Source organism: Aquarana catesbeiana, linkage group LG06 (genome assembly GCF_042186555.1).
Source record: "Aquarana catesbeiana isolate 2022-GZ linkage group LG06, ASM4218655v1, whole genome shotgun sequence".
NCBI lineage: Eukaryota > Metazoa > Chordata > Amphibia > Anura > Ranidae > Aquarana > Aquarana catesbeiana.
In genome coordinates this window covers 50,446,929-50,459,734 of record NC_133329.1, presented here as the reverse complement: position 1 = coordinate 50,459,734, position 12,806 = coordinate 50,446,929, and the positions used below count along the sequence as shown (strand labels likewise).

At 42.4% G+C, this 12,806-nt stretch overlaps 1 protein-coding gene across 1 annotated transcript in view; it reads right to left on the bottom strand.

The window, feature by feature from the left end:
- The window catches only part of LOC141148390 (interferon-induced very large GTPase 1-like), a 106,464-nt gene extending 93,977 nt beyond the window's left edge, over window positions 1-12,487 (bottom strand). The window contains exon 1 of the mRNA XM_073635836.1: window positions 12,429-12,487. The gene's annotated coding sequence lies outside the window, so the exon portion shown is untranslated. The remainder of the gene's footprint in view (window positions 1-12,428) is intronic.
- Window positions 12,488-12,806: the final 319 nt, after the last annotated feature.

Sequence of the window (12,806 nt, the reverse complement as noted above, 5' to 3'; positions counted from 1 at the left end):
AATGTTTTAATTGGTGTCTGTTGCACTAGAATTATGGTTGGCACATCTATGCTGACAAAGTGGTCATTTGCAGACCCAGAAAAGATGACATTGTTTATTTCATCACCACTGTGGATAAACAGGGGAAGAAACTGACATTACTGGATCCCCGGTTTTATTGGTGATAATGCAAAAGAGACTGTTGTCTTCTGTTCTGCTAAAGGAAAGAGAACTTTGGGGTATATACCCAGATAGTGTCAGGATTTAGAGAACTTCGTTGTCAAGAGATTTCATTTACCTCAGCACTTCTATATCCAAAGACTCTGCCACACTGGATTTCTTCTGCTAAATAGCTAGGGATGGTCTTTTAAGTTACTTTTAGTTCATCTTAAAAAAAATGAGTCTGGAGGAAAGTGTCATTCTTTTGGGAGTGAGGCTTTGCTCCCAATTGATCAGTGCTGCTAATGTACATTTATTTTGTGTGTGTTTAACTTTGTTTTTTTCAGATAAAACCAGATCTCCTATCAAGCTGTTAGAGGTGACTACAGTTAGATAGATAGAGGGGTTTTTGTAACATGACTAATGTGGATATGTTGTTGTATTAATGTTTGAAACTGTAATATTTCTTTACTGCCTTCTTTCTTCCCTATCCAAGTTTTTTGGTTCAAATACCTACTCTCAGGCTTGGGAGTTATTTTTGGCAGACGTTGAGGACAACGTCTATTCTAGTGGGGGGGGTATGTAGCGCTGGTAGATTTCTTATCTACCACTTATATGTAAATTTAGTAGGTTATCCGTGCTGTACATAGTTCAAATTTAATCTAGGGCTAAATTAGCCTCTGTTCCAGCATTGGTTGTGTTGCGTGCAGTTCCGCACTGTTGCCTGTGGGTGTCGCTGTCACCATAGGTCAGTGTTGGAAAGCAACAAGCTGAAGTATATTGAGTGCACTTCTTTCTCAGAGGCAACTCGGCAGAGGTGGTCCGCTGCTGTGCACTCTGGGAGAGGGTACTTAAGGGGCAGACGCCATTTTTCTTCCTCTTTCACCTGCTGGCCCTCCTGGCCTAAAAGTATGTGACGAGTCAGTTCTACCTCGTGGCCCTCCAGGCCGGAGGGTTGCGTTGCTGCAGCCGTGCAAGTGGGCCCAGAAGTCTGTCTACTACAGAGATGGTCCTGTGCTGTCCGTCCTGCGGGAAGAAGCTGGACAATTGAGAAGACCCAGAAGAGGACCCGTCTTAGGAGAGGACCGAGCGGAATGCTGGTATCTCAAGAGGGGTCTGGTGACTCAATTGAAGGACGCATCTTAATCTAACCTATCGCACAAGTACTGCCGGGTCGGCTTAAGGGTTCTGGTACTGTGTTGCTGTTCATCTAAAACTACTACGTCCTGTGGCAGAGGATCGTACAGTTAAACTGTTCTTCTCAAGTCTGTGGCAGAGACTTTTTGTTCGTGCTACATTCCGGCTGCTAGGTCAGTGAGAGAAACCTATCCGGGTGAGCAAATATTTAATCTTGGACTGAAGGTATATTCGTCCCCGAGATTTAAAGTCCTCAGTGATATAAGGAAAAAGGTATTTGAACCTCCCTGCAACTCTTCTTCTACCTCTTTCCTGCTACTTCTTTAGGTTCCTTCCTATTAAAGCATTGAAAAAGTATTAAAGTGACTGGTGCTTACATTGTCAGAGACAAAGCTCAACATGGACTCTAAGTTCTGGTATTGGTGAAATTAAAGCAGCTCCTAATGAGGTTAGTGCTACACAGGAACACAAGATCTAAGCCTTCCATACTGACAGAACGACAATCTGCCTTGTTTACATAGACAGACTGCCATTCTGCCAGTGTACACAATGATCAGCGGGTGGCAGCAGACATCGGGCCCGTGGGTCCCGCTGATCAGCTCCTGCTGTGTAGAATCACAGTGGGAGCAAGCCGCCAGCAGCACGTACTTGCAACCGATACTCGGAAGTGCAAAATCACATATATATATATATATATATATATATATATATATATATATATATATATATATATATGATCTTACGCAGCATGGCCGCCCTGTAACAGTAAATGTGCTATAGGGAGGTCGGCAAGTGGTCAATGACCCTGTAATATGATTTTCATAAAATAATGTCTAATGCCCTGTCAACACAATTGGACATTGATCGGACACTCCGACAACAAAATCCATGGATTTTTTCAGACAGATGTTGGCTCAAACTTGTCTTGCATACACACGGTCACACAAAGTTGTTGAAAAATCCCATCGTTCTAAACGCGGTGACGTAAAATACGTACGTCTGGACTATAAACAGGGCAGTAGCCAATAGCTTTCTTAATTTATTCTGAGCATGCGTGGCACTTTGTGCGTCGGATTTGTGTACACACGATCGGAATTTCCGACAACGGATTTTGTTGTCGGAAATTTTATAGCAAGCTCTCCTTGTAATATCTTCTATGAGCTCCCTCGTGCCTTCTCCACTCCCTTACATTTGTTTAGGAACAAGCAGTGCATGTTAGTTGATGTCATGCATATTGCTCTATGTACACTATTTATTCCATAATTCATCTCAGGAGCAAGCAAGACAGGATGGCTACGTTGCTACATAGTTGGACCATGGAGAAAGCCATCCTCTAACAGGAAGCTGGATCACAGCAGCCAAAAAAAAGACTTTTTTTGAGATATAAACACATACTTAACCACTTGCCGACCGCCTAACGCAGATATACCGCGGCAGAATGTCACGGGCAGGCAAAATCACGTATCTGATACGTGATTTGCCTCCCGCGGGCATTGCGCCCCCCGGTGCCCGAGGCGGTCGGCATCGTTAGGGGAGCGATCTGTGTTGAGGGGGAGGCCACTCATTCGTGGCCACCCCCTCGCGATCGTTCCCAACGAATGACAATCTTCCTCTGCTGCTGTAATGTAAACAGCGGCAGAGGAAGTGATGTTGTCTCTCCTCGTGTCGGTCTTTTCGTTTCGGTGCAGAGGAGAGAAGACATCCAAGTAAGTGCACCAACACTACACGTACAGTAGAACACTCTAGGCACACTTTTCACCCCCCAATCACCCCCCTGCACCCCCTGTCACAGTGACACCAATAGCAGTTTTTTTTTTTTACTGTATACTGCATTGGTGTCATTTGTGACAGTTATAAGTGGTAGGGCAGTTAGTGGTAGGCCCCTTTAGGTCTAGGGTACCCCCCTAACCCCCTTAATAAAGGTTTAATCCCTTGATCACCCCCTAACAGTTTTTTTGGTAGCGTTTTGATACAGTCGCTAACAGTCAGGAGCTTTTTTACCTGTGAATCTCACTATTGTACCACTAAATTTAGAGCCCAAAATGGCAAATCGAAGGTACACTAGTGAAGAGGCCTACACGTTTCTGAGCATGACAAATAGTGAAGAGAAAGTCACTCATCTGTCAGAATCAGGCTCAGAATATGATCCTGTAGAGGACAGCGGCTCCATGACAGATAGCTCTGTCGACGGAGTTGTGGTCCCTGCCAAGGTCAGGCGTACCAGACCCCAAACTTCTTCTGTCGTTAATGTGCAAGAACCACAGGTCCCTCGTATGGAGCAGAGCAGTACTAGCGCCGCTATTCCTTCTGGTGAACTGGCAAGCACCAGCGGCCTAGTACACCCTGGTCGTAGTCAATCCAGCACTGCAGTATCACGTGGTGACGTGGCGAGTCCCATAAGTGCAAAAGTTGGTAAGGTGGCAAGCACAAGTAGTGTCCCGCTGCCACTAAGAAGATGAACACAGGGCCGTCGTGCCCATAGTGCCCTTCCTGCTGCATTCACAATCCTAATTGGGAACCCACCACTTCTGCAGCACCCGTACTTCCCCCATTCACTGGCCAACCCGCCATTCAGGTGATTTTACGTCACTTGATTTTTATTCGCTGTTTTTCACCGAAGATCTCTATAGATCTATTGTGGACCAAAGCAATTTGTACGCTGGTCAACACATCGCCACTATTCCCCAGTACTCCCTTGCCAGAGATTGGAGACCAATTACGGTTTCTGAATTTAAGCTCTTTCTGGGCCTTTCCCTCAACATGGGCATAACTAAAAAGAGTGAGTTGCGGTCATATTGGTCCACTGACCCAATTCACCATATGCCCTTGTACTCTGCCTCCATGACCAGGGCACGATACGAGCAGATCTTGTGGTTCATGCACTTCAATGACAATGAACTCTGTCATACTCGTGGAGACCCTGGATAAGATCGGCTCTACAAAATTCGGCCCCTCGTAAACCACTTCAACCAACGTTTTACAGACTTGTTTACTCCCCATCAAGTTGTCTGCGTTGATGAGTCCCTGATTAAGTTTTCTGGCCGCTTGTCATTCAAACAGTACCTTCCCAGCAAGCGTGCCAGATACGGGATCAAGATGTAAAAGCTCTGTGACAGGGCCACAGGCTATACATGTAGTTTTATGGTTTACGAGGGAAAAGATAGTCACGTAGAGCCGACAAACTGCCCTGACTAGATAGGAAGCACTGGCAAGATTGTGTGGTACTTGGTGTCACCCTTATTCGGAACGGCGTACCACTTATATGTGGACAATTATTAGACGAGCGTGCCACTTTAGTCACTTGCTTCATCAGCAGTTTTGAGCATGTGGCACCGTGCAACCTAATCGCCAGGGGTTTCCCCAGTGGCTTGTAGATTCCCGTCTTAGGCTGGGGGAGAGAGCCTGCTTCAAGTGTAATAACTTGCTCACTATGAAGTGGAGGGATAATAAGAATTATTTCGTTCTTACCTCCCTTCATGCAGACACAGCGGTCCAAATTACTACGGCGACTGGTGTTGTGGAGAAACCCCTCTGTGTCCACGAATATAACCAAAATATGGGAGGGGTGGACCTCAACGACCAGTTGTTGGTGCCATACCTAATTGCCCGTAAGGCCAGACACTGGTATAAAAAAGTGTCTGTTTATTTATTTCAATTGGCTTTACTGAATGCTCATGTGCTATACAGAGCTTCAGGACGGACTGGATCCTTCCTTAAATTCCAGGAAGAGATCGTCAGAGCCCTTCTGTATCCAGACGGTGCTCCACCTCACCTTCCCCAACCAAATGCAGTAAGACGGCTGAACGAGAGGCATTTTCTTTATGTCCTCCTGAGTACCCCTACCCAAAAAGCCCCCCCAAAAAGATGTCGTGTCTGCAGCAAGCGCGGATATAGGCGTGACACCCACTATTATTGTCCCTCCTGTCCTGACAATCCTGGTCTTTGCATTGGTGAATGTTTTGAACACTACCATACACTAGTTGAGTATTAGCATAGGGTACAGCAATGCACAGACTAGGCACACTTTCACAGGGTCTCCCAAGATTCCATCGCATTTTGAGAGACCCGAACCTGAAACCGGTTACAGTTACAAAAGTTACAGTTACAAAAAAAAGTGTAAAAAAAAATAAACACAAAAAATATATAAAATAAAAAAAACAAAAATAGTTGTCGTTTTATTGTTCTTTCTCTATTCTCTATCTATTGTTCTGCTCTTTTTTTTACTGTATTCTATTCTGCAATGTTTTACTGTTATTATGTTTTATCATGTTTGCTTTATAGGTATGCAATTTTTTTATACTTTACTGTGTTTTATTGTTAACCTTTTTTTAGTTTTCAGGTACGCCATTCAGCTGCAGAGCAGATTTATTTATCTTGACAGCAACAGCGTTTGCTCCCACGATACATAAAGCCGCGACTCCAGCGCTGTCGGAGGTGATTGCCCCCATGCTTCGGCATATATATATTTTAGGCACCAGTTGCGTTAAAAAAAGTTTTATTTTTTACTATGTTTTTTTTGTATTTGCTTTGCAGATATTGTGAGTCTTACTGTTATATCGTAATGTTACTTTGTTTTATTGTTAACCATCATTTGCTTAGCAGGTACGCCATTCAGTTGCAGCGCGGATTTATTTATCTTGACAGCAACAGCGTTTGCTCCCACAATACATAAAGCCGTGACTCCAGCACTGTAGGAGGTAATTTCACCACCACAGTTAAAAAAAAGAGCATATATGCCGAAGCATGGGGGCAGCAGGGGCGGAGGAGCGATTTGCTCCTACCTTTCCGGCGGATGCCCCAATACTTCGGCATATATAAACGGTGCATGTATGCCCATCATTAGAAGTGGGTGGATGAAGGTAGGTATTCTAATGGTGGGCATACCCACCGATCAATCTCTTTTTTCGTTCAGCCCACAGGCTGCATGAAAACAAAGTTTACAATATATGCCCAACAAGGACCAGATGTTGCTGGACTTTGAGTGGTTATACCAGAATGATGCCTGCAGGTTTAGGTATCATCTTGGTATCATTCTTTTCAGCCAGCAGTCGGCTTTCATGTAAAAGCAATCCTAGCAGCTAATTAGCCTCTAGACTGCTTTTACAAGCAGTGGGAGGGAATGCCCCCCCCCCACGTCTTCCATGTTTTTTTCCTGCTCTCCTGTCCCAACAGGGAACCTGAGAATGCAGCCAGTGATTCGGCCAGCTGACCATAGAGCTGATCAGAGACCAGAATGGCTCCAATCCTCTATATGGCCTAAGAAAACGGAAACTATGAGCATTTTATGACTTAGATTACGCCGGATGTAAACAGTGCCATTGGGAAATTGGAAAAGCATTTTATCTCACTGATCTTGGTGTGGTCAGATGCTTTGAGGGCAGAGGAGAGATCTAGGGTCTAATAGACCCCAATTTTTTCAAAAAAAGAGTACCTGTCACTACCTATTGCTATCATAGGGGATATTTATATTCCCTGAGATAACAATAAAAATAATTTAAAAAAATTAAAAGGAACAGTTTAAAAATAAGATAAAAAAGCAAAAAAATTAAGAAAAAAAAAAAAAGCACCCCTGTCCCCCCCTGCTCTTGCGCAAACGGGAACGCAAGTGTCGGTCTGGCGTCAAATGTAAACAGCAATTGCACCATGCATGTGAGGTATCACCGCGAAGGTCAGATCGAGGGCAGTAATTTTAGCAGTAGACCTCCTCTGTAAATCTAAAGTGTTAACCTGTAAAGGCTTTTAAAGGCTTTTAAAAATGTATTTAGTTTGTCGCCACTGCACGTTTGTGCGCAATTTTAAAGCATGTCATGTTTGGTATCCATGTACTCGGCCTAAGATCATCTTTTTTATTTCATCAAACATTTGGGAAATATAGTGTGTTTTAGTGAATTTAACATTTTAAAAAAGTGTGTTTTTTCCCAAAAAAATGCGTTTGAAGAATTGCTGCGCAAATACTGTGTGAAAAAAAAATGAAACACCCACCATTTTAATCTGTAGTGCCTTTGCTTTAAAAAAATATATAATGTTTGGGGGTTCAAAGTAATTTTCTTGGAAAAAAAATATTTTTTTCATGTAAACAAAAAGTGTCAGAAAGGGCTTTGTCTTCAAGTGGTTAGAAGAGTGGGTGATGTGTTACATAAGCTTCTAAATGTTGTGCATAAAATGCCAGGACAGTTCAAACCCCCCCCCAAATGACCCCATTTTGGAAAGTAGACACCCCAAGCTATTTGCTGAGAGGCATGTCGAGTCCATGGAAAATTTTATATTGTGACACAAGTTGCGAAAAGACAATTTTTTTTTTGCACAAAGTTGTCACTAAATGATATATTGCTCAAACATGCCATGGGAATATGTGAAATTACACCCCAAATACATTCTGTTGCTTCTCCTGAGTACGGGGATACCACATGTGTTAGACTTTTTGGGAGCCTAGCCGCGTACGGGACCCCGAAAACCAAGCACCACCTTCAGGCTTTCTAAGGGTGTAAATGTTTGATTTCACTCTTCATTGCCTATCACAGTTTCGGAGGCCATGGAATGCCCAGGTGGCACAAATTCCCCCCAAATGACCCCATTTTGGAAAGTAGACACTCCAAGCTATTTGCTGAGAGGTATAGTGAGTATTTTGCAGACCTCACTTTTTGTCACAAAGTTTTTAAAATTGAAAAAAGAAAAAAAAGAAAAAAAAATCTTTTTCTTGTCTTTCTTCATTTTCAAAAACAAATAAGAGCTGCAAAATACTGACCATGCCTCTCAGCAAATAGCTTGGGGTGTCTACTTTCCAAAATGGGGTCATTTGGGGGGGTTTGTGCCATCTTGGCATTTTATGGCCTTCGAAACTGTGATAGGTAGTGAGGAGTGAAATCAAAAATTTACGCCCTTAGAAATCCTGAAGGCGGTAATTGGATTTCGGGGCCCTGTATGCAGCTAGGCTCCCAAAAAGTCCAACACATGTGGTATCCCCGTACTCAGGAGAAGCAGCAGAATGTATTTTGGGGTGTAATTCCACATATGCCCAGGGCGTGTTTGAGCAATATATCATTTATTGACAACTTTGTGCAAAAAAGAAAACAAAAAAAAAAAGTTTGTCACTTTTCCGCAACTTGTGGCAAAATATAAAATATTCTATGGACTCGACATGTCTCTCAGCAAATAGCTTGGGGTGTCTACTTTCCAAAATGAGGTCATTTGGGGGGGGTTGTGCCATCTGGGCATTTTATGGCCTTCAAAACTGTGATAGGTAGTGAGGAGCGAAATCAAAAATTGGTGGTGGTGCTTGGTTTTCGGGGGCCCCGTACGTAGATAGGCTCCCAAAAAGTGGTATCCCCATACTCAGGAGAATCAGCAGAATGTATTTTGGGCTGTAATTCCACATATGCCCATGGCATGTTTGAATGTTTTAGCAATATATCATTTAGTGACAATTTTGTGCAAAAAAAAAAAAGTTTGTAATTTTCCCGCAACTTGTGTCAAAATATGAAAATATTCCATGGACTCAACATGCCTCTCAGCAAATAGCTTGGGGTGTCTACTTTCCAAAATGGGGTAATTTGGGGGGGGGGGGTTTGTGCCACCTTGGCATTTTATGGCCTTCAAAACTGTGAATGGTAGTGAGGAGTGAAATCAAAAATTTACGCCCTTAGAAATCCTGAAGGCGGTGCTTGGTTTTCGGGGCCCTGTACGCAGCTAGTCTCCCAAAAAGTCCCACACATGTGGTATCCCCATACTCAGGAGAAGCTGCTAAATGTATTTTGAGGTGCAATTCTACATATGACCATGGCATGTGTGAGCAATATATCATTTAGTGACAACTTTGTAAATTTTTTTTTTTTTTATCATTATTCAATCACTTGGGACAAAAAAATTTAATATTTAATGGGCTCAACATGCCTCTCAGCAATTTTTTTGGGGTGTCTACTTTTCAAAATGGGGTCATTTTGGGGGGGGGGTTGTACTTCCCTGCCATTTTAGCAAATTTAGAAATTAGATAGGCAGTCATAAACTAAAAGCTGTGTAAATTCCAGAAAATGTACCCTAGTTTGTAGGCGCTATAACTTTTGCGCAAACCAATAAATATGCACTTATTGACATTTTTTTTACCAAAGACATGTGTCCAAATACATATTGGCCTAAATGTATGACTAAAATTGAGTTTATTGGATTTTTTTTATAACAAAAAGTAGAAAATATCATTTTTTTTCAAAATATTCGGTCTTTTTCCGTTTATAGCGCAAAAAATAAAAACCGCAGAGGTGATCAAATACCATCAAAAGAAAATTCTATTTGTGGGAAAAAAAAGGACTCATGTTTTGTTTGGGTACAGCATTGAATGACCGCGCAATTAACAGTTAAAGCGACGCAGTGCCAAATTGTAAAAAGTCCTCTGGTCAGGAAGGGGGTAAATCCTTCCGGGGCTGAAGTGGTTAAATAAAATTTTATATATATATATATATATATATATATATAGTTTTTTGTTTTGTTTTTTAATACCAATATATATGTTATATGTCGCTACTTTGAAGAGGAATACCGTTGTTTTGGCAGCAGCTAGCTACCATAGCCCCAGTATCCTCTTCAAGAGCGGGCGGTCCACTTTAACCACTTCAATACCAGGCACTTATACACCTTCCTGCCCAAGCCCATTTTCAGCTTTCAGCACTGTCGCAATTTGAATGGCAATTGTGTGGTCATACTACAATGTACCGAAACAAATTTTTTATCATTTTGTTCCCATAGATAGAGCTTTCTTTTGGTGGTATTTGATCACCTCTGCGATTTTTATTTTTTGCGCAACAAATAAAAAAAGACCAACATTTTTTTTAAAAAAAAAAGCTTTTCTTTGTTTCTCTTAAATTTTTTTGTAAATAATTATGTTTCCTTCTTCAGTGTTGGGCACTGATATGGCTGCACTGACGGGCACTGATAAGGCAGCACCGATGGGCATGATGAGGTGGCACTGATGAGGTGGCACTGATGAGTTGCACTGATGGGCAGCACTGATGGGCAGCACTGATGGGCACTCATAGGCGGCACTGATGGGTACTTATGGGTGGCACTGATGGGTACTTATGGGTGGCACTGATGGGCACTGATGGTCACTGATAGGTGGGCAATGATGGGCACGGATGGGCACTGATAGGTGGCACTAAGTGACACTGATGGGTGGCACTGATTACACTGGTGGGTGGCATTGCTGGGCATCACTGATTTTATTAATTCTTTAATGGTGCCAGTCAGTGCCCATTTGTGGGCACTGATTGGCATATGTTGGGCATAAGTTGGCACATGTGGATGGCCATGGGGGATGTACCTGGGGATCCACATGTTAGGGGCTTCCCTAGTGGTCCTGGCGGCCCAGTGTGGGCATCCGAGGGTGGGCTGTGCAAACCCCCTGGTCAGGAGAGCCGTCGATCGGCTCTCCTCTACTCGTGTCCGTCAGAGGCTCTTTACCGAGATCGGTGCACACACCACACCACCGATCGCCGCGATGCGCTCCCCCATGGGCGCGTGGCGGCTGTAATCCTGCTGGACATCATATGATGTCCAGTCAGGATAACTGAACCACTGCCCGGCCGTCATTTTGCTATGGGCCGGGCAGGAAGTGGTTAGGATAAAAGTGATCTCTGCGGCAGATTCGCCGCAAGATCACTTTTATCGGTGGCGGGAGAGGGCTCCCCCCTCCCACCGCTCTCTGGTGCCCTCCGCCGCTTACCGGAGCCGTCAGCAGCGGAGGTGATCGGATCCTTCTATGTCAGTGGCCTGGAGACGAGTGAGAGGAAGATGGCCCCCACCTGTCTCCATACCACTGCAGGGCGGAAGTGACGTCAAAACATCACTTCCGCCCAATGCTCTTAAAGCAACATATTTTTTATGACATTAAATTATTTTTTTTTTTTTATTGCATTGTAGTGTAAATATGAGATCCGAGGTCTTTTTGAACACAGATCTCATATTTAAGAGGTCCTGTCATGCTTTTTTTCTATTACAAGGGATGTTTACATTCCTTGTAAAAGGAATAAAATTGACCCAATTTTTTATTTTTTTTTTAAAAACAGTGTAAAAATAAAAAAATTTAGGTAAAATAATTAAGAAGAAGAAAAAACACTTTTTAAAGCGCCCCGTCCCGACAAGCTCGCGCCGGAAGCGAACACATACATGAGCAGCGCCCGCATATGAAAACGGTGTTCAAACCACACATGTGATGTATGGCCACGATCGTTAGAGTGAGAGCAATAATTCTAGCCCTAGATCACCTCTGTAACTGAAAATATGCAACCTGTAGAATTTTTTAAATGTCGTTTATGGAGATTTTTAAGGGTTGAAGTTTGACGCCATTCCACAAGCGGGCGCAATTTTGAAGCGTGACATGTTGGGTATCAATTTACTCGGAATAACATTATCTTTCACAATATAAAAAAAAAATGGGCTAACTTTACTGTTGTTTTATTTTTAATTAAAAAAAAGTGAATCTTTTTCCAAAAAAAGTGCGTTTGTAAGACCGTTGCGCAAATGCGGTGTGACAAAAAGTATTTCAACGACAGCCATTTTATTCTCTAGGGTGTTAGAAAAAAATATATATAATGTTTGGGGGTTCTAAGTAATTTTGTAGCAAAAAAAAAAAGTTTTTAACTTGTAAACACCAAATCTCAGAAAGAGGCTCAGTCCTTAAGTGGTTAAAAGGAGTAAACACAGGTGATTGATAATAAATGGCTTCAGCCAAACACTAACTAGGAGTGAAATAAAAGTTTTTGTGTAAAACACCAAATCTCAGAGAGAGGCTCGGTCCTTAAGTGGTTAATGCCTAGAATGTACTAAGATAAAAGAAACCTTCTGCCTTCACAACCATTTTAAGTTTAAAGGCCATGTAGTGCATTAACATTACAATATATACAGTCATTGCCACATTATTATGCTGGGATTGGGGAACTGCAATCAGGCTGGGCTTGCATAGAACCCCTGTCTGACTCAAATCCCTATCCCATCCCTACTCCCAGATAATGTAAATGATCGTTTTCTTTTAATGCAGAAAAGGTTCTTTCCCTCAGACAATAAAACAAGAATACAAATAAAGCATGTTAAAATAAATACAATATATATTAGTAAACCCCCCTGGTTTTCCTCATTTAGTGGATGAAATCTCTGGATTATTTTACCTGTTATAGGAGAGCTGAGATCCAATCCCGTTATAATGTCAGTGTGCAACGTTCAGCTCCTGTGGAGGGAAATTAAATCCTTTGTCAGAGCTCCCTTTATATAAACCATCACAAATCATTCACCAACTTTCACTTTCACTTTATATTTATCCTCTTTGTATTCTCACAGTGGTCTTCTCTGAGAAATCACATGTTTTATGTGCAATAAACTATTGAAGGTCAAACAGTCTATTATTTGCTGCAGGCGAACAGCAAATGAAATGCAAATACAGTAAAGTAACAAATACAAGACTGGGGTCTTCCCTAAACGGTGGTTCCATTTTTTTAACACTAGTTGGGATAGAGTGTCTGTGTGATGGGGGACCTTTAAATTAATAA